General features: G+C 33.2%; 1 protein-coding gene across 2 annotated transcripts in view; it reads left to right on the forward strand.

Moving 5' to 3' along the window:
- Positions 1 to 6,165: 6,165 nt before the first annotated feature.
- Positions 6,166 to 20,826, forward strand: part of LOC144965426 (uncharacterized) — a 32,188-nt gene continuing 17,527 nt past the window's right edge. The window contains exons 1-2 of one of the 2 annotated variants that reach the window (XM_078900764.1): positions 6,166 to 6,185; positions 6,621 to 6,717. The gene's annotated coding sequence lies outside the window, so the exon portion shown is untranslated. Of the gene's footprint in view, positions 6,186 to 6,620; positions 7,002 to 20,826 lie in introns of those variants that run through there. The other variant, XM_078900763.1, reaches the window with a different exon arrangement.

The raw sequence follows: 20,826 nt of genomic DNA on the forward strand, positions 1-20,826 counted from the left end.
TATACTTCGTTATACTATTTTTACGGAGGTACAAAACATAACCAATTGCTTGCCTTATTTGGCATAAAATATATAGGATCTCATCAAGCTGTCTTTACCAACATTAGCATTGCCTAAAAAGCGATTTTAAATCGATGACATTTCATTTACTTTACAGGTGAAAATTAAATTTAATAATTTCCAACAAATGAGTCTAGATCCTACTAATCCCGTAAATGCTGTATATTAAACTATCGGGTAACCTCTTGTGTAACGGTGGCATGTATGACCGACAATCATGAGGTCTGAGGTTCGATGCCCAGTCAAAGCTGTTTGATTTATTGGGATTGTTTTTTATTTATCGCGGGCACTGTTTCAGGCACACATTGTCAGATCTTTATACATTAAAATTATGTTCTTTTTTTACATAGAAGCATGATCTCATTAACTTGGGAATGTAGATGTTTACTCTGTTTTACTGTACAGTAAAATACTTACTTGCTTGTGCCAATCATTTCTCATGGATCGACCACAGATTGTAATCTTTGTCTAAACTGGGTTGTTTTTACTACATTCCTTACCAATTCCGGCCTTCTTTGTGGTTATATTAAGGTCACGTCTCCATGTGCCTTATTTTTTTTACTTTTTTTATTTGTTATTTTTTGCTCTTCCTCTTTTTCGTTCCATTTTAGTAAGTAAAAGCTTTGACTTTGCGGTCCTTTCCAATTTGCTGTAAAAAATAAGAAGAGATTTCATCTATCCGTTCAAATTTCTATAAATGATTAACACTTTTCTAGGCATTATGGCTTATTCAAGAGGACGAAAGTCACAAATACCACCATGCTTAGATGACAGCCCCCTGTGTTTCCGTCGATATAATTATTATTGAGTTACCATTCAAGGGACTGAATTATGCTGCAAATGTATTTACTCAAGAAGCTAATGTAGCAGATCTATTACAAGAAATCAATCTAATATATTGAAATAGTGTAATGAAATTCATAACAAAATATGATGGTGATAAAACATTGTGGGAATGCTAATATTAATGTGTACACATTATCTTTGGATGGAGCAAAGATGTTATTAATGTCAATCAATATTTTAACATAACATCATTTCCTGTATTGCGTTAACAAATATTGTGTGCATGTTTCCCAAATGTCAATAATGCAATGGTGTGAATCGACGATCGCTTAATCCAGGTCCGATAATCCGAATTGTTTTGGGCCCTTTATTATAATTGAAATATTCTCAAACCAACGCAAAATATTGCCCATTACAAGGTTAAATCAAGCCCATAATTGACTTGATTATCAGAGCTGTAAAAATGTATACGTAGGTTTGAATCTTTGGTCAAATCCATTTCCATTGGTAGAACAAATAAACTTCACGTGTATAATTGGGGTCAACATGGGTGGGAAAAGTGTATATATAAACTTGGTGCTTCTAATGCTTTTTTATCACCAATGTTATCATCGACATCGATTTTATCGTTTTATCCTTCTTCTTCTTTTTCTTCTTCTTCTTCTTCTTCTTCTTCTTCTTCTTCTTCTTCTTCTTCTTCTTCTTCTTCTTCTTCTTCTTCTTCTTCTTCTTCTTTTTCTTCTTTTTATTCTTTTCCTCTTCCTTCTCCTCTTTATCATCCTCTTCATCATCATCCTCGTCATCATCCTCTTCCTCCTCCTCTTCCTCCTCCTCCTCCTCCTCCTCCTCCACATCCTCCTCGTGTTATTCATAATGATCTTCATCATCCTAATCTTCAACATCATCATCATCATCATCATCACCATCATCATCATCATCATCATCATCATCATCATCATCATCATCATCATCATCATCATCATCAATAACAACATAATCGCCACCAGTATTATTATTATTATTATTATTATTATTATTATTATTATTATTATTATTATTATCATTATTATTATTATTATTATTATTATTATTATTATTATTATTATTATTATAATTATTATTATTATTATTATTATTATTATTATTATTATTATTATTATTATTATTATTATTATTATTATTATTATTATCGTAGTTGGCGTAGTCCTCGTCATGTTTTTACCATCATCAAGATAATTGATGAAATGCATAACCATGTAATTGTTGTCAATACATTATTCTCATCGTTCCAAGTAATATTTCTTTTTATGCATCCATTATAACTATACCCATACCATCTTTGGTTTGTTTGCAATTCGTTGTTAAACGGAAATACAATCATAATTTTAATATTTGATAATTTGAATTGGAAAATAGGTGAAAAAGGAATTTATCTGTACAGGAAATTACTTTTCTTTGCTTATTCCCAAAAATATACTATTCTAGCAGTAGTCTTTCAGAACATAACGACAAGGAAGCCATATTTTATACAGAGTTCTATAGTGTGAAACAGACGGCAGCAATTACTTCCTACCCTTTGGGTCGAATACATCCTTAAATAAGAAAAAACGTAAAGATTCAAACAATGAGTTTTACTGTAAATTAAATAATTATGTATAACCGCTTTGATAATGCATCTACACATAGCGTAGACATCACCCTATTTCTCCATCTAAGCATGTTGGCGTCTTCTTTTCACGCTTTATAGGCAACATAATACATGTGTCAGTCATTTTATGAATTTCATTTACGTATTTCATCCCATTATTCTCGCGCGTCACAATTGATTCATGCTTGTTTTTGTTACTGACAAATCCACATGCACTTCTTTGTCTTCGTTTACAAATTTTTAAACTGATTGTTGATTTTGTATTCCAGAATTGGACGTTCACAGGCACTGTAAATATGTAAGGTTTTTGTTATTTAAGATAACAAATCAAGTTATATGCGACTCAGCTGTAATACCTATGTTCCATATTCGAGTCTTGCTATAGGTGGCACAAAAATGTAGACTCTTAATCAGACTTTCTCATCACAATTAGGTGTATATATCGCTAGTGGTCCTTAACAGCACATCTCTGATGTAAACGCTAAAATTGCGCGTTTCAAGCACCTGTCTCATCCTACATTATTATATCCATTTGGTTTTGAGTATAACCCGATTTATTATAGCGTGATATAAAATGTATTGACTTGGCGTCACTATTATCCTTTGTAATATAAAATTAGGAGTTCAAGACATATTAATCATCATATATCCAGGTAAACTAAAATATATTTTGACGCATAATGGTCTTCTGACTACAATGCTGTCAAATCTTTACATTGAAAAATGAATCATAATACATCAGAAAACATGTTGTAATGAAATGATTAAGGTGAGGTGTATAGAGAGATTTGATTATAAAATTCTTGAACCCATGCGGTTGAAATTGCGAACGTTTTCCCAATGCGTGCTCATTGGATCTAGCAGGGTTATTTGGAACTCGTTCAAAATTTCCAACATAGGAATTGAGAAATCTTATATTTTCAGAATTGTTGCTGAATTAAGATCCCTTATACAGCGTCTTGAATATATTCTATTGATATTGACGCCATTAAAAAAAACTCATGTTTATTTAGATATTGCCCAATTATATGACGATGTTATATCAATCTTATCAAGAAATATCAGGTCGCTGTAGTGTGCATGTTTGTTGCTCAAAAAGAAAAAACCCGAATGACAATTTTTGTATCAAATATAATCCCTTTAAACTTTTAAAAAATGTCATACATTCTGTTAAAAAATCATACAAGATGACATCATAAATAGACACTTTGATATATAATCTTATTTTAACTGTTATTGTTCTTAGTGTGGCCTTGGAGACAGAGAACAAGCTTCTAATTATACTGAGATATCCCTCATATGATATGAAATTATGGGTTGCATTCCTTTTCTAAAAATATTAGGCGAAAGTTTAGATCATCATTACAATGTTCATGGATATTTACGACAATTACAGGGACACAACCAATGCCATTCATATTTCCATTACACAAGATTTTAAAAGGAAATGGTCTATTATACTGTTATGTCAGGGTGGATGGCTTAGTGATAACAACAGCTAAACATTATCGAAAATCGATCCATTAATTGATCTGTGAAATCACGGTGGCAAAGAGATGCAAGTATATACGACCTGCAGCGTATTATGTCGGAAGTGTATTATCATATTATGTCATGTCAGTATTATCGCTTTAAAATGGACCACGTTTTCATTAAATGCCCCTATTTAAAACATAGCAAGCGACCTATTATGTAATTTACACATTGTATATATTTAAATTGAAAATATTAAAAAGGGTGAAACAGATAATAAAAATATAGAAGAAATTTTCTTTAAATGCAGTTTTAAAAACCTCCATTCTTATTATTGACATTTTATCAATGCTCAGTCATTTATCTTTTTTAAAGCAAAAATTCCTACCGCGGGCATTTTAGATGATAAAATGAAGATTATTTCCGTACTTCTAAAGTTTAAGGATTGAAAATGAAGTCAGTAGAAAAGTGCTAGAAACAACAATGTCGCGTACCAGTAAGATCGCGGGTTCGAGCCCCCATCGCTGCCAAATGTTTATTCTCTATTGTCTTCTGGCACTTTTCTTCTCTCTTCATTTCTGTTATTATCAACATAAGTACCTGCTTCAACACTTTTATGAAGACTTTAAGAAACAAATCTTACTCTCCTCAATGACGGCAAAAAATATAATGAATATAACATACCCTAACGGTTGTATAATTAAGGTAATATATCACGGTTAAATTATAAATTTATTTTGTACTAGGTTTACCCCTCTATAATACCATTCTAAAGCGATTGCCAGTTTTTATCATATTATGTTTTACTTTTATAAATCTGGCAATTTTAATATTTGATTCAGGTGAGGATTAGGACCTGTTCGTGATGCATACATCATGACTGCCTGACATGGAAGGAATGCTAATGATAGATCAGTCAAAAATCATTATGAAGTTGAAGTCTTGTCGTTGTTTTCTCTTACACGATTTAATAATATGACATTATAGAGCTGTAAGAATAAAAAAGATGTTAAAGCGCCAGTTCTTTATATTTTATGCTAGTATTTTTTCCACATTAATACCCCTCGTATAGCAAACAGCAATAGATTATGTCAAAATTCCATTAGAACACAGCTTGCCCTTTTTTGGAAATCGTATACACTTTCAACATTTACTTAAAACTCTGTACACTTTTTTTTTTACAATGATTGGTTATTGATTTCAACGATTTGACAGCAGGTACTACCAAGATATTATTAGACGTCAAAACATATGTTTTTAAAATATTTTTTAAATTGAGCTTTTATACAGAGCAATATCCACTAAACGTACTCAAATCGCTTTACAAGGGGTCCCTGGCCAACAGTAATATTTAACATTTAGGACGGGACATGACGCCTGTTAGGCAATATTACAAATGTACGGTGAGAGTACGGTGAGAGACTGTGAGTAAAGAGCCTTCTCCAAGGACTAAACTATGCGCCGAGCGAGGCTCGAACCCAAGACCTTCCGATTCAAGATGACATCAACACTTATTAGAAAAGACGTCAGAAAGTCGATAGCATAAGTTTTTTTTCAGCAGAGACAAGGCTGGTATCTGCCAGGCACTTAGTTACGATGAGATAGACTTATATCTTTAATGGGCCAATGTAGCGCAACCCAATTTGGGACTCGAAACAGGGACCTTTAGGTCAGAAGCCGTGTCTTATACGACTAGGCAACAAAACTGCTCTACCGCTCTACCCAATGAGCATGATAGTATCATCAAAACTAACGGAAAAATCAGAGCAATAAAAATATCGGCAGCATAACATAGAACGATATCGCAACCGATAAGAGCGTTTCATGAGTCCCCGGTGTCAACTTCCGTTGTTATGGACGCTGTTTGACTACACCACGCCACTCGATCTATCAATAAAAGGTAAAGAAAGTCACACAAGAAGAAAATGCCAGCGCTGGGGACACGAGAGCAGGGGGAATCTCTCTCTCTCTCTCTCTCTCTCTCTCTCTCTCTCTCTCTCTATATATATATATATATATATATATATATATATATATATATATATATATATGTATATATATATATATATATATATATATATATATATATATATATATATATATATATATATATCTTTCTCTCTCTTTCATTTGAAATCCCAGTAACTGTAAAATCATAATGATTAATGATTTTCAAACCGTGCTTGTGACATTTAATTACAGTCTTTGTTGTGTGCTTGTGTGTTAATGGTTTAAAACAAAATAATTTCTGGTTTAAATACATATCTACGCGCAATTTTCTTTTCACTTTAAATCCAACAATTGTTATATTCTTTAATTGTCAAAATCTATACACAAGTTATCCTATATTTTCATTAAACTTGATATTATTGTTTTCATATCTATAACTCATGACAATATATTATATATATATATATATATATATATATTATTAAGTTGTTAAGAAATTTTTTTCAATTTATCATATCAAACCTTACGTTACAAATTGGAATTTAAATTAGAAAAGTCAATTTGCAAGTAATCTATATATATATATACATATATATATATATATATATATATATATATTATTGAGGGATCCTTGATATATATATATATATATATATATATATATATATATATATATATATATATATATTATACGCTCTTTTAGAATAAATATTGACTCTTCTCTAACTATACCGAGAGGGATTCAAATCAATGGCAAAACCATACGTGCCTGGAATGGGCAAGGGACTCCAAAGACGAAGGTAACCCAACGTACTACTACCTTAGATTTTGTACTCTGTCCATGGAATGGTTTGTCCGATATTCAGTTCGATGTTATCGATAAGGAGGAGACAAGGGTCTATCTACTCTTCATCGTGCATAACGAGTGTAGAAGCCCTACTGGTTAGATATTCTTCTTTCGTAATTCAGTATCGTATTGGATTTAACTATTTTGGACTACAATATCTCCATATTATATTCTGAATATTGTGTTTGTCATTATTGTATTTAGGCTGTTATATAGTTGTACTTTAAAGTTTTATAGGTAAGTTTTCACCAATTAAATAATTTAAATTCTGTCGATTTAACTTTTTATTTATAACCGTTATCGAGAGAAACAGAATATATTATAAAAATCATTTTACAGTTATGTGCGTTTTGAGCCCTTCATTAATTCTTTTTTTTGTGCCGGTATCAAGATACTTTTCTCTCTCTCTCTCTCTCTCTCTCTCTCTCTCTCTCTCTCTCTCTCTCTCTCTTTCTCTCTTTCTTTCTCTTTTTCCTCCTCTTCTCCTAATTTTGATTAATTTCTTTGCATTTTATACCTTTAACTTTCATTCATTTGGTTTATATCTCTAACCCCTGTTTATCTGGTTTATTCTTTCCCCCAATCTCTTTTAATGAATTTTATACTGTATGTATGTATGTTTGTATGTATGTATGTATGTATGTATGTATTTATGTATGTATGTATGTATGTATGTATGTATGTATGTATGTATGTATGTATGTATGTATGTATGTGTGTATTTATGTATGTATGTATGTATGTATGTATGTATGTATGTATGTATGTATGTATGTATGTATGTATGTATGTATGTATGTATGATGTATGTATGTATGTATGTATGTATGTATGTATGTATGTATGTATGTATGTATGTATGTATGTATGTATGTATGTATGTATGTATGTATGTATGTATGTATGTATGTATGTATGTATGTATGTATGTATGTATGTATGTATTTATGTATGTATGTATGTATGTATGTATGTATGTATGATGTATGAATGTATACATGCATGTATGTATGTATGTATGTATGTATGTATGTATGTATGTATGTATGTATTTATGTATGTATGTATGTATGTATGTATGTATGTATGTATGTATGTATGTTTGTATGTATGTATGTATGTATGTATGTATGTATGTATGTATGTATGTATGTATGTATATCTATGTATGTATGTGTAAGTATGTATTTGTATGTGAGTGTAAATATTATGCGCGAGAGAAAGAAAGAAACACATCACACACACACACACACACACACACACACACACACACACAGAGGGAGAGAGAGAGAGAGAGAGAGAGAGAGAGAGAGAGAGAGAGAGAGAAGAGAAGAGAAGAGAAGTGGAAAGGGAAAATATATATCTGTATGTGTATTGGGAGATTGTGGGTATTAAATTATTGGGCCTCTAAAGATAAATCCTCTATTCAACAATATTTTCATAGGGAAGACTAAACACACGGTATGTTCTTGAGCCAACTTGAATGGCGAATCCTTCGGATTCTATTATCACTATAGATTATCTACTTATCGTCTAACTCAGTCTGAATGTATATTGAGTATATCCTTATGTGGGGTGTTCAATGGTTTCTCTCTTTTAGCCAGAGCTGATCTCATTGAACAAGTCGTCTAATATGTCTCGTGAAATAAATACCGTATTAAAAGACATTCATTGTATGTCTGCTATTTATATCAATAATGTGTGAATTTATTAGAGCACAATGCATTACGACATTCCTGGCCTATACTTATTTTCAAAATTTCGGCTCCACTACTCGCCCTTCAAACATCAGTCGATTAAAATGACTCTCATCTTGTCAAAACCACTCAAATGTTGGCAAAAGTATTAGAACAATATGAAGTTATTTTGAAATAAAAAGGTATGGAAAAATTTAATGTTTTTTTCTGTTAATCTAGATTAAATTATGTAAATTGATATAAAGAAACGAATGCCTGACACCAAAAGAATGGCTTCAAAATTTATTTGGAAAAGGTGGTCAAAGTATAAAATTTTGTTTTGACTTTGAGATGTTTTCCCTGTTTTCATTTGTCTGACAGTATCTCCAGTTTTTGGTCAACTGTCCATTATTTAGCCTAGAAAAACAAGAGCAAGATGAATCCTTTCTATAATATATGTCCTTTTGTTATGGACACCACATTTTGCCAAAGTCTCATTTACGTATTAATTGGCAAATCAAGTTGCTCTGGAAAAGAATGAGTTACTTCTATGTAAGTTAGTTGGTGTAAACCAGCACTGCAGATTGAACTTAAAATCAAAATTGTCAAATTTCAACTGTCATATTATGCTTTAATTGGAGTGAATAAATGTAGCTTTTTTTAAACCTTCAAAATGGAAATGTTTTGGAATTCTAATAATTTTGACCTGAATTGAGATTTCTAATTTGCACTGACATAACTCCATAAAAAGCTACTGAAGATAAAAATTCTGTTTACCAATTCCAATTCTAAACTCTGATGATATTCTTGTAGTAAATCTTTTATCTAGGCTATTTGATGTTATTATTATTAATCGTCATGCAATTTTTACTCACCCCGCCCTCCATTAAAACCATTTAAGGGATGTTTTAAATAGATTATTGATTTCCATGCCATAAATTGACAACTATTGTTTTGTCATTTCTTCCCTTCCATTTATCATTATTTATGGAAAGGAAAATCATCCATTCCAAGTCATTATAACCTGTTGTCATGGCAGATATTAGATAAAAAGGGAAACTTTGATTTTTGCCATCTACTGTTCACTGATCTTGAAATGAGTCATTAGCTAGTTGCAAGCATGGTATACATCTTTCAAAGGGTAGGTTTAAGATTCCGTCATTGAATAAAATCAATAATCTGGATATGATTAATTATTGACGAATCCACTTGAGAAGGTTGGAGGGATCCAATCACGACCCATCTTAGGTAGGCACCTCGACAGGATTCAAAATAAATGAAAATGACATGGATGGGCGAGAGTAATTAGTGCTAGACAAGCGTGAAATTAGATAGCCAGATTATGTGACTATGTAAAGAAAATGACAAAGATTGAACTCAGAAGTCAACAATTCTTTTATAAGGTGCATGTTTAAAATGATCTAAATAAACTATCAAGAATGATAACACATTCATATATTAATTATATTTGTATATATTAATTATGACTCATTCATATAATTTGTTGTTTGCAACGTGTTTGTATCTGAAGCTAAGGAGATATTTGAAAATTAATGCGTTTTATCCCAAGTCACGTGTTCGATAGATTAGATGTAGCTTACTATATTCCTTTACGAAATGACTTTGATTGCTAGATTTTGGTGCCGCACTCAAATTTGGGAAAACGAAGATCCATTTTTTATCAAAGGCATCAATAACACTATGAAGTATCTATTTTAGGAGGAAACGATTGTCTTTAGATACATAGAATAAAAGTAGGAAGAGATAAGATCTAAAAAGAAAAAGTAAAGAAGATGATTAGAACTTGTCCGATTGATAATTAGATAGATGTACATATAGATAAATAGATACATAAATAGATAGATAAATAGATAGATAAATATATAGATAGATAGATATTGAATCGTGTTGGATACAAATATGGTACGAAAAGTGCTCGACATGTAGCAATTGAGTCCCGACGATGGCTGAAAAAACCTGAAACATCGATGTAGACTGACTCCAACATTGTGGCAAATATTAAAATAATAGATAGATAGATAGATAGATATATAGATAGAGAGATAGATAGATGGATAGATAGATAGATTGATTGATTTATAGATGGATGGATGGATGGATGGATAAAAAGATAGATAGATAGACAAATACTTAAAGATGAATACATACATACATACACACATGCATACATACATACATACATACATACATACATACATACATACATACATACATACATACATACATACATACATACATACATACATACATACATACATACATACATACATACATACATACATACATACATACATACATACATACATACATACATACATACATACATACATACATTGCAATTATACCATGTGACAGCGGAGAGGGAATTAATATATAGATACAGATATAGATACATCTATATATTTCTAGAGAGAGAGAGAGAGAGAGAGAGAGAGAGAGGTGGGGGGGGGGGCAAGACAGACACACACAAACACACACACACACACATACACACACACACACATATATATATATATATATATATATATATATATATATATATATATATATTCACATAGACCGAGAATTAATTGTTAAACAAACATAGTACTGCCACTGAGAGAATGTAAACAGAGATATTATGTAGTGCTTTGTGAAAGTTATAGTTTTGGCAGGGCTTGCGACCAAACAGTTGAGGACTCGCATCAAGCACTACGTGGCACAACGTTTCTTTGAGAACGCCTCTTTACTCACAGTTCCACCATACTCATGTGTATAATGGGTACCCGAAATAAATAAAAAATGCATCGCAGCCATGGTCAGTTGTTGGCTTTGAGCCGGTTGTAAAGAGCTTGGGCACATTAGACATTGGTCTTCCGTTACAGTGGGTTTAAGAACAAAAACAATCGAAAGGAAGTGATAGATCAGAGGAATTATTGTCGAGTTTCGATTAATTCAGAGAAATAAGTTAGCGAATATTGAGACACAAATATAGTGAAATGGCAAGAGAGCAGAGAAGATATATATATATATATATATATATATATATATATATATATATATATATATATATATATATATATATATATATATATATATAATATATATATATATATATATATATATATATATATATATATATATATATATATATAGATATATAGACAGATAGAAGGGGGAGCATCGAGATACAATAGGAAAGACACATAGAGACAGAGAAAAGTACGATATTGAGGTGGGAAAAACGTTAGATCCTGGGAAGTGAGAGGGATAGAGATATATAGAGGAAGAGGGAGAGAGAGCGCGAGAGAAGGAAGAAAGATAGATAGAGAGAGAGAGAGAGAGAGAGAGAGAGAGAGAGAGAGAGAGAGAGAGAGAGAGAGCACGGAGGTATAGCATTGAAAGAGATAAGTCATGTTGCCCGTCGCTACTGTTCCAATGAGGCAATGAGTATGTCTTGCATGCCACATGTAATGAATGTAAATCGGTTTTCCATAGAACGCAGTAGGTGCTACGTCACTGAATACACCAAGCACATGATAATATCATACCAACCGTAACTTGATTGATCGTGGTGATCGAACCGCAGGGATCAATGATTGGTAAAATGGGTTATGGATTTATGGTAAGGCGGGGGTAATAGCGGTTGTCTTTGTGAGAGGGACAAAAGGGTGTTTAAACGATTTGGTACGCTTTGTTCCGAACGGAAGAAAGTGTCAAGAAGGACTTTTGTTATGATTATTTTATTCAGGCTATTAAACGACATAAGTAAAGATTGAATAGAAATCGGACGCAAGTCTTTACAAGAAATGTTTACTACTGTTTTGTATCGCGATGGGGCGAGATTTATTCAGTTCTTTTCGGGATTTGGGAAATACAGTTCAAATTCTAATGTACTCTTGAGTTTGGAATGACATAGTTTTAGTTATCAAGGTTTGAAAATGGGCCTTTGATCATTAATTGTAAAATATAATAGATATATCTTGCGGTACAATAAAAGTAACCTAATTAGCACACACACACGCGCGCACACACACACATACAGACACACACACACACACATATATATATATATATTATACACACACACACACACACATATATATATATATATATATATATATATATATATATATATATATATATATATAATGTTTACGGCTTCGATGGGGATCTCGATAGCCAATCGGATTCAATAGTATGATGTCACGTCAGCCCAGCAACCAGCAGCTTGGGTCTAAACAAAGAACATCGGTACTTCTTATTCTTCATGCTGACTATAACTTTTTCACATTCATGTGATCAGAATGTATAAAACTCAAACCATGATCAGATTTATAATGTTTTTCTCCTGTCGATACACTTTTATGCTCGTCTGAGACGTATTTCATAAGGGCGTCCGCCATTGTTCCGATAGTTTAAAACCAGTTACTAAGTTACCGCTAAAATATCCTCTTACATGCGTCGTTGCTCATGTTCTGTGCAATAACGTGTCAAATATATTTTTTATTTTTTTGTTTGTTGCTTTAGGTCTCTTCCAACTCAATTGAGGTTTTAGCTAAGTGTCAATTACCAGCTACAGATTAAGTTATCACCATCGGAACCCTCTCGTAATAACACCAATTTGAGGCATTGAGCTACATATTATATTTAGGTATCCTGAGAATCTCATAGCAGTTTACGGCTGTTATACCTAAAACAATAGAAATAGACTGACACGTAAAAGTATCAAATTAAAAGTATTGCATTATGTTTTTTTTTTTTGTTTTTTTGATGTAGTACGAAAATTTTACAAACCTCTCGTAGAAATCAATCTCAAATGACGGTCGAATCGCGATAAACGTTTGTAAATTTAGTCATGCTCAATTTCAAAGCCTATTCGTTCTCAATAAATCTTGCTAATCAATAATAGTAACAATGTACTAATTATAATCTTTTGTTGCACATTATTTGGATTTCACTTTGTTTTAGTTGAGGAGGCTTTGGAAAAGGTTATCATCACATATTTTCTCACCATAATCGGGCGTAAAACGAGTCCGTAACCTATTGATAATATGCGTTTAGATTGAATACTCACAACATATCCACCAGTCGGTTATAACTTATTACCAACACACACATCTATGTGTAATCATTAACGTTTACAGCCTAATTGATATAATTTAGTGAGAGATAATAATTGTTGAAAATAAATAACAAAGAGCTGAGTGACGTCAATTTCGTTCTTTCTATTGCAGCGATATTTTCTTCTCGTTAACAAATCATTATAGAGCCCAATTTCTGAAACTCCTCAATAATCCTATTGCGTAATCCTTTGTCATCAAAGTAGTCACGAAAGCAAGGCCATTGATGTTACTCCATTCATTTTCTCTTTTTGGAGATTCGTGTGTTTAATTCCCGTAGTATTTCATACTTAAAGAGGAATATAATGTTTGAATGCTTTGAATAAAGCTTGGCATTTAAAAAAAAATCGATTGAATTGATCTTTATCAATAAAACTTCTATTGCTTTCAATCGTATGATAGCTGTATTTCCCTAAGATCATCGATTGGGGTATTACGATATATTGATGCTATGCGTTTAAGTAAAATATCCACAACATATGCCCGCTGGATAAAACGTACCAAGACATCGCAACTATGTGTAACCTTGAACATTTATTGTCTGATTGATATAAACTAGTAAGAACAAATCATTATTAAAATGGCTGTCTAAAAACAATAACAAAGAGCTGAGTGATGTCAATTTTGACAAGTAGAGTATTCTCGCACCAGTTTCTCCTAATCTGCTTACTTCAGTTAAACACTATAATGTATGTTATGACTTAAAACTAGAGAGGTCCGATTGCCATTGGAATCAACGGGTCCAAGCCATCATCTGATGGACACTCTCATGATAGACTTTGGAGTTACCACATGCAAATGATATGGTGACTGTTGACAATTGATTTACAAAGACCTGATGAAATCCCACTTGGTTGCAATAATTTACAATTGCTTATACAAATGTTGCTTTACACTTGTTGATGGATTGTTGACTCCCGATAAAATCTATATATGCTTTTAGAAAAAAAGTTGTTATAAGTATTCCATGCTGAAAAAGCCACATAAAACATTCTATTTTTTAATCGACTATAAAAATGTGTATCATGACATGTATAAAGCCAGTCAATCAATCTGGAGTTCAGCAACAACTCCTTCCTTAATGGATATTTTATGTACATTGTTTAAACACATGTCACTCTTTCATTAAGTTCCTCGACAGCTGGTTACTAGAATAAAGTATTGAATGCCAAATTGTTAAATAGATAGGAACTGTAAGACAGAAACGGAGTAAGAGAAAAAAATGTTGGACGTGTTTAAATATACATTGACAGTAAAAGATTACTAGGAGATCTATTTCATTTCCGCAGTGCTGCAAGTTCGAATTCTAACTCGTATTAAAAGTGGCAGTGGCAATGATATCAAATTGCTTGTTTCATCAAATACTCCAGTAAAAAGCTCACGTTATATCTGGATCGAATGATGACTTTTTTTTTTACGGAGATTGCACAATAGGTTCATGTAATGATGTAAAATAAAATTTGTTTAAACGAAAAGATGAAAATGTGACGTCATAGGTTTGAGGTTCTATCCCCTAGTCGAGGCGGGCTGTGTTTTTGGGATTATTTTTTTTTTCTTGCAATTTCCCGAAGCTATGTCTAGTACTAGCACTTTTTACATACACATTTTCATATTTTTATCATATACTGCTTATTGAATTTTTTGAGTGGTGCAGCTAATCCCTTGATTGATTCATATAATATGTAAAGTTTGTTGCTCTATAGAACTTGAGAGGTCGACTGAGGGGACTCGAACCCGGTATAAATATATTGTTTTATCTACTAGACCATTTCGTTTTAATGTTGGCCAATGGGCCATTGAACCTGTGAGACAAAATCCTATTTATATTTTGATATCCAATTCTTTTTTTCATATCTTAACATTTATGTGCCGTGGAATCAATCAAAAACCATAAAACTCATATAGTCAAAGTCGATCTAGTTTTTCAGCAATGTATTTATGTTTTCATTGGGTTCTTTTGTTGGCTGAAGAGGGGATTTGAGCCCGAAAGGTTACATGATTGGTATTTTCTTGTTACATTCATTTTTTTATAATTCATATAGTTTGAAAAGTAGTATAGTTTGAAAGGTAGTTCGATTGGTCAAAATGGTTAGTTTTGCATTTATAGAAGTTATGACTTGAAACAAACTTCAGACAAACTTTAGAAAGTCTGATCATAACATTTACTGTTGGAAAATTTTATTTAATTTTTCATTAATCTTTTTCCATTGACATTTTCGATTTCCCAAACCAGTTTTTTTTTTAATTGCTATAAGAAAAATATAATGAACATAAATTATTGACACATATTATATTGTCTCTTGGGTTCAATCGAGAGGAAAACTTAATCAATTTAACATGAGCAGGGCTTCACTTAAGTCACGTTAGCACCACAATTGTGCCCACCCGCCACCCACCCACCGCTGTCCTTCCCACCTCACCACTTTCCGTGTTGATTTACATATGTCAGAATATGCTGTTGTCGTAGCTGGAAATTCCGTTGCATGTCAAGTGCTCGTTTTTATTATCATTATAATTTTCTTTTTCTCTTGCAGACTTGATTAAATTCCTTCTAATTGATTTTATAAGGAGGAAGTTGACTGCTTAATGGTTCGGTTGCTATTCTCTGGCTTGAAAGGAACACGGCAGTTCAATCAAAGGAGTAAAATATTTTCACTCAAGTGAATTTTGTTTAAACCAATGTGCGGTTCAGTTTTTGTATGACTCACTTACCCGCCCAGGATTGAAATGGTGATTTTAATGAAGCCTGGGTTGCATTGCTGAGACTAGTTTCGTGGTTAAAACGTTTACGTCTGCAATTCATGATTCGTCTGTGACCTCTTGTTGCTAGGCCTGGCAAAAAATTCACATGGATGCATTTTTTGCATTTATATTATGCAATATAAAAAAAATATAACAAAGGCCGGAGTGACATCAACATCGATCTATCAAAAGATAGAACGAAGATGACGTTATTGTTTTTTTTTTGCCATCCAACAATATTCAATCAACATGCAGTTTTACATTTTTTAAAATGAATGTCAGTAATAGTATATTATTATCAAAAATAGTCCAATGAACATATCAATAGTTCTATTTTTACTGAAAAATAAAATCCAACGTATTTTTGCCCGTGCCATTAAACAATAATACGTTTCAAAAGTCGTAACGTCAATTCCCTCGTAATGACGCATGGTAACTTAGTAACTGGCTCTAAACTATCAGAACAATGGCGGACGCCCTTTTGAAATATTTCTCCGACGAGCATAAAAGCGCATCCAGAGGAAAAAAAACATTATAAATCTGATCATGTTTTGACTTTTACACATTCTGATCACAAGACACATGAAAGGTTCTAGCCAGCATGAAGAATGAAAAGTACCGATTTTCTTTGTTTAGAACCACGATGGCCGCCGTTGCTGGTTGATGTGACATCAGACTATTGAATCGTATTGTTAACTGACGACCATAGCAAACTTAATCAATTGTCGAAAGATAGTGTGCACTTGGCTAAGAACCTCATAACATTGCCATCCGGAAGTCAACGAACCAACACACAAAACTATGTGTAACCGTGGATTTTTATAGTCTGCTTAACACAGTTTAGCGAGAATTACTCATAAACGTGGATGGCAAAAAAAAAAAACAATAACGTCATCTTCGTTCTATCTTTTGATAGATCGATGTTGATGTCACTCCGGCCTTTGTTATATTTTTTTTTTGCCATCCGCGTTCGTGAGTAATTCTCATTAAACTATATTAACCAGACTATAAATTTTTAAGGGCACACATAGCTTTGTGTGAAGATAATTAGCGCTTGGCTAGGAAGCTCACAACGTTGCCATCCGGAAATCTAACGGACCAACACATAAAACTCTGTGTAACCATGAACTTTTATAGTCTGCTTAATACAGTTATGTGAGAATTACTTATAAACGTGGATGGCACAAAACAATAACAAAGACCTGAGTTACGTCATCTTCGTTTTATCAATACCTGAAGCAATCAGCCCCATAGATCCTGAACATCACTCACAATTTTAACAGAGGCATAATGTCCTTCACCAGTGTGTCAAAATATTGTGATAAATACCCACTAACTGGAGTGACCAATTTGTCTGATGGCATGTACTGAGATAGCCATGGAATGATTTAAAGCATGTTTGCCATGCCAATGGAAATAAATAGCCATACGGAAAATAAGTACTAAATGGCAGGGAATATGATGATTTGTTAATGCATATAAACGCTCGAAGCGTCAATTGGATTCAGTAGTCTGATGTCACGCCGCCCGGCAACAGCGGCCATCTTGGTTCTAAACAACGAAAATCATTACTTTTTATTCTTCATGCTGGCCAGAACTTTTCATATGCCTTGTGATCAGAATGTGTAAAAGTCAAAACATGATCAAATGTATGTGTTTTTTCCCTCTAGATACGCTTTTATGCTCGCGGGGAAATATTTCATATTGGCGTCCGCCATTGTTCTGATAGTTTAGAGAGTTTAGACAATTAGAGCCAGCGTTACTAAGTTACCATGAGTTATTAGGAAGGAAGTGACGTTATGACTGTTGACGAGTATTGACCAGCTAGAATATTTCCTGCCATTTAGCCCGTTCTGTCTCTTTTTTTTGCCAGAGGCCTGGCAAACATCCCTTAATTCCATAACTATCTTTAGTCCATGCAAGACAGACAAATAGGTCAGTCACCCTCTCAATCCTACAAAAAATTTATCTTTTACAATATTTGGGGAGAAGTATTTACACGGTGCTCAGACTTTCAAATAGTATGTCCACCCTTTTTTGCCCCAATATATACATATTTTTGCCATAAAACATTTTATAATATGAAAATAAAGGCAATTAATGCTTTTTATTAAATATTGTCAAGTGTGTGAATCAGAGAAATCAAGGTTAATATAGGTTTTGAAACTTTCCATTCTAAACCAATCAATAATTAGAAACGTGCAAACTCGTGCAGCGATTAGGAAAACGTCTGGAATTTTAAAAAAGCCAGAGTTCAATAATCTTAAGATATAAAGATATTGACTAATAAAACCATAACCATATTATAGCTATGGGAACACGTACCGAGCATCATAAAAGAGTTAATGAAATGCCTAGAGATATGGAGTGGGGTGTGTTGAAGTGGTGGGCATGAGATCTGTGATGGCAAAGAACTTTCTCAAAATGTTGGCCATTAAAATATTGTGACTTTGTTTATCGATATAATATTATGTCTATCCCGTAGGATTCCTTGACAAGCAATAGGCCTTATGAATACCTTGATATAATATGAAGGCAAATTTGCCTGAACAATTTAAAATAGGCATTTTGGCATTGTACGGCAGCATTAACCGTAACCTGTGAACTGTGTATTATGGAAAACACGTAGGCCTGTTCAAAACTTTGGCTAAAAAAGTCGTCCTTCGAATATCGATTCGAATTAAATTACCTTCAACTCGGCAAAATCTTTTAAAACTGGGACTTTGCAATGAGGAGGGTCATTTATATCGATCGATATTTGAAGTTCGAGTTTTCTGGCCAAATCTTTATTTACGAGATCTCCCAGAGTACGGCAGTTAACCTGTTAAAATAAGTAATTCGATGAGACAATGAATTGGCGTCTCTATTGCCCACCAGATTGAAGGGAGGGAGGGGGGGGGGGCATGTAATATTACTGTACATGCAATGACATTAAATAAAATGTGAGATAAAATGGGAGGTGAAAGACTTGGGTTTCATATTATGAAATAATATGATCAGTGGATTCCAAGAATTATTGTCATGAGAGCAATATTGATCAATATTCAATAATATTGCATACATAATTGAGAAGATGATCCGAGGAAAGTATGTTGCTTGTGTCGTCCATATAGTGGAACTGTAATTGAATATTGACACGCAATGAAAAATTTAATTACCCCTCTCCCCCTCCCCCTTCCATTTCTCTCTCTCTCTCACTCTCTCTCTCTCTGTCTCTTTCTCTTTCTCTCTCTCTCTCTGTATCTCTCTCTCTCTCTCTCTCTCTCTCTCTGTATATCTCTCTCTTTCTTTCTTTCTTTCTCTCCATGCCACATTCTGTTTCCACTCTCCTGTTTGTGTATTTTTGTGATTACGTGCGCGTTCCCCTTTTCATTTAAGTTTAACTTTTATTCTCTCACCTCCCCCTCCTCCTTTTTCTCTTCCTCCTCTTCATCAGCATGATTATCATCTCCGTCATATTCTTCTCTTTTCCCCCTTCTCTTCCATTGTAGAATCGATGGCCCAAATAGCTCAGTTTTTTGTTTAGTAACAATGTCAGGGACATCTCCTGTTGACATTGTCTAGGTGCGTGAAAATGATAATATATGTGTTTTATTTAAAGTATTTTTGTAAGTGATACCACTCGAATCGGATGTAAATCGGTATATGGCTACCAATAATATCATGTAATTTGCACATCACTACTTACCTCATCCTCTCCTTCCTCACCTTTCTTTTCCAGTTTATGCACCTTTAGATATTGATAGGTCAAAATCACAGTGCAATTTTGTATTGAGGGATTGAGTGTGTGTGTGTGTGTGTGTGTGTGCATGTGTGTGTATGTGTGTGTGAGTGTGTGTGTGTGTTTGTGTATGTTGGGGGGGGGGGTAACAAACATTGTGAGCCGAATATCTGACCATAGCTTTTTTATGTAGAAACAATCTCTGTCTCATGTGTTCCATCGTCTCGGGCTGGACGGATTGGACCCTGAGGCACTTTCTTATTTTTTCTTGGACAAGATTACTAACCCCGAATTCGCTTACTTGGACATCATGGGTGATTCATGTTGGACATCATACATGTTTGATGGATTATCTATATTCCTTCATAGAATGCCTAGGCGACGGGGTCTTATGATGCCGTTGCGATAGGGTGTAATTTAATATTTTTAATTTTAAAAAATATAATGATGTTAAATAAATGCACTGAAATAATTCTAATGATATCACAATACATATCTTAAAGCAGGCCTATTGTTAGTCTTATTTGATTCTTGAAGATTGCGCTCATAGTCTCTTTGCTATTATGTGATTGCTATCATTTATTGAGAAACTGATCACATAAGGCGATGTCTGGGCGCGGAAAATTGATTTAGTTGAGAGGTTGTGCATTGAGGGTTATTTTATCCACTGAAAGCTGATTTTTCACGTAATGGTACACCATATTATAAATAAGACCGCTGCTATAAAGAAGAGGAATTGAAACAACCTGATTATCAGAATAATTGCACCAGAATTATCTGACTTAAAGATGACTTTAAGA

This window comes from Berghia stephanieae, chromosome 2 (genome assembly GCF_034508935.2).
Source record: "Berghia stephanieae isolate SIO BIC M18660-M18661 chromosome 2, UCSD_Bste_1.3, whole genome shotgun sequence".
NCBI classification, from domain to species: Eukaryota; Metazoa; Mollusca; class Gastropoda; order Nudibranchia; family Aeolidiidae; genus Berghia; species Berghia stephanieae.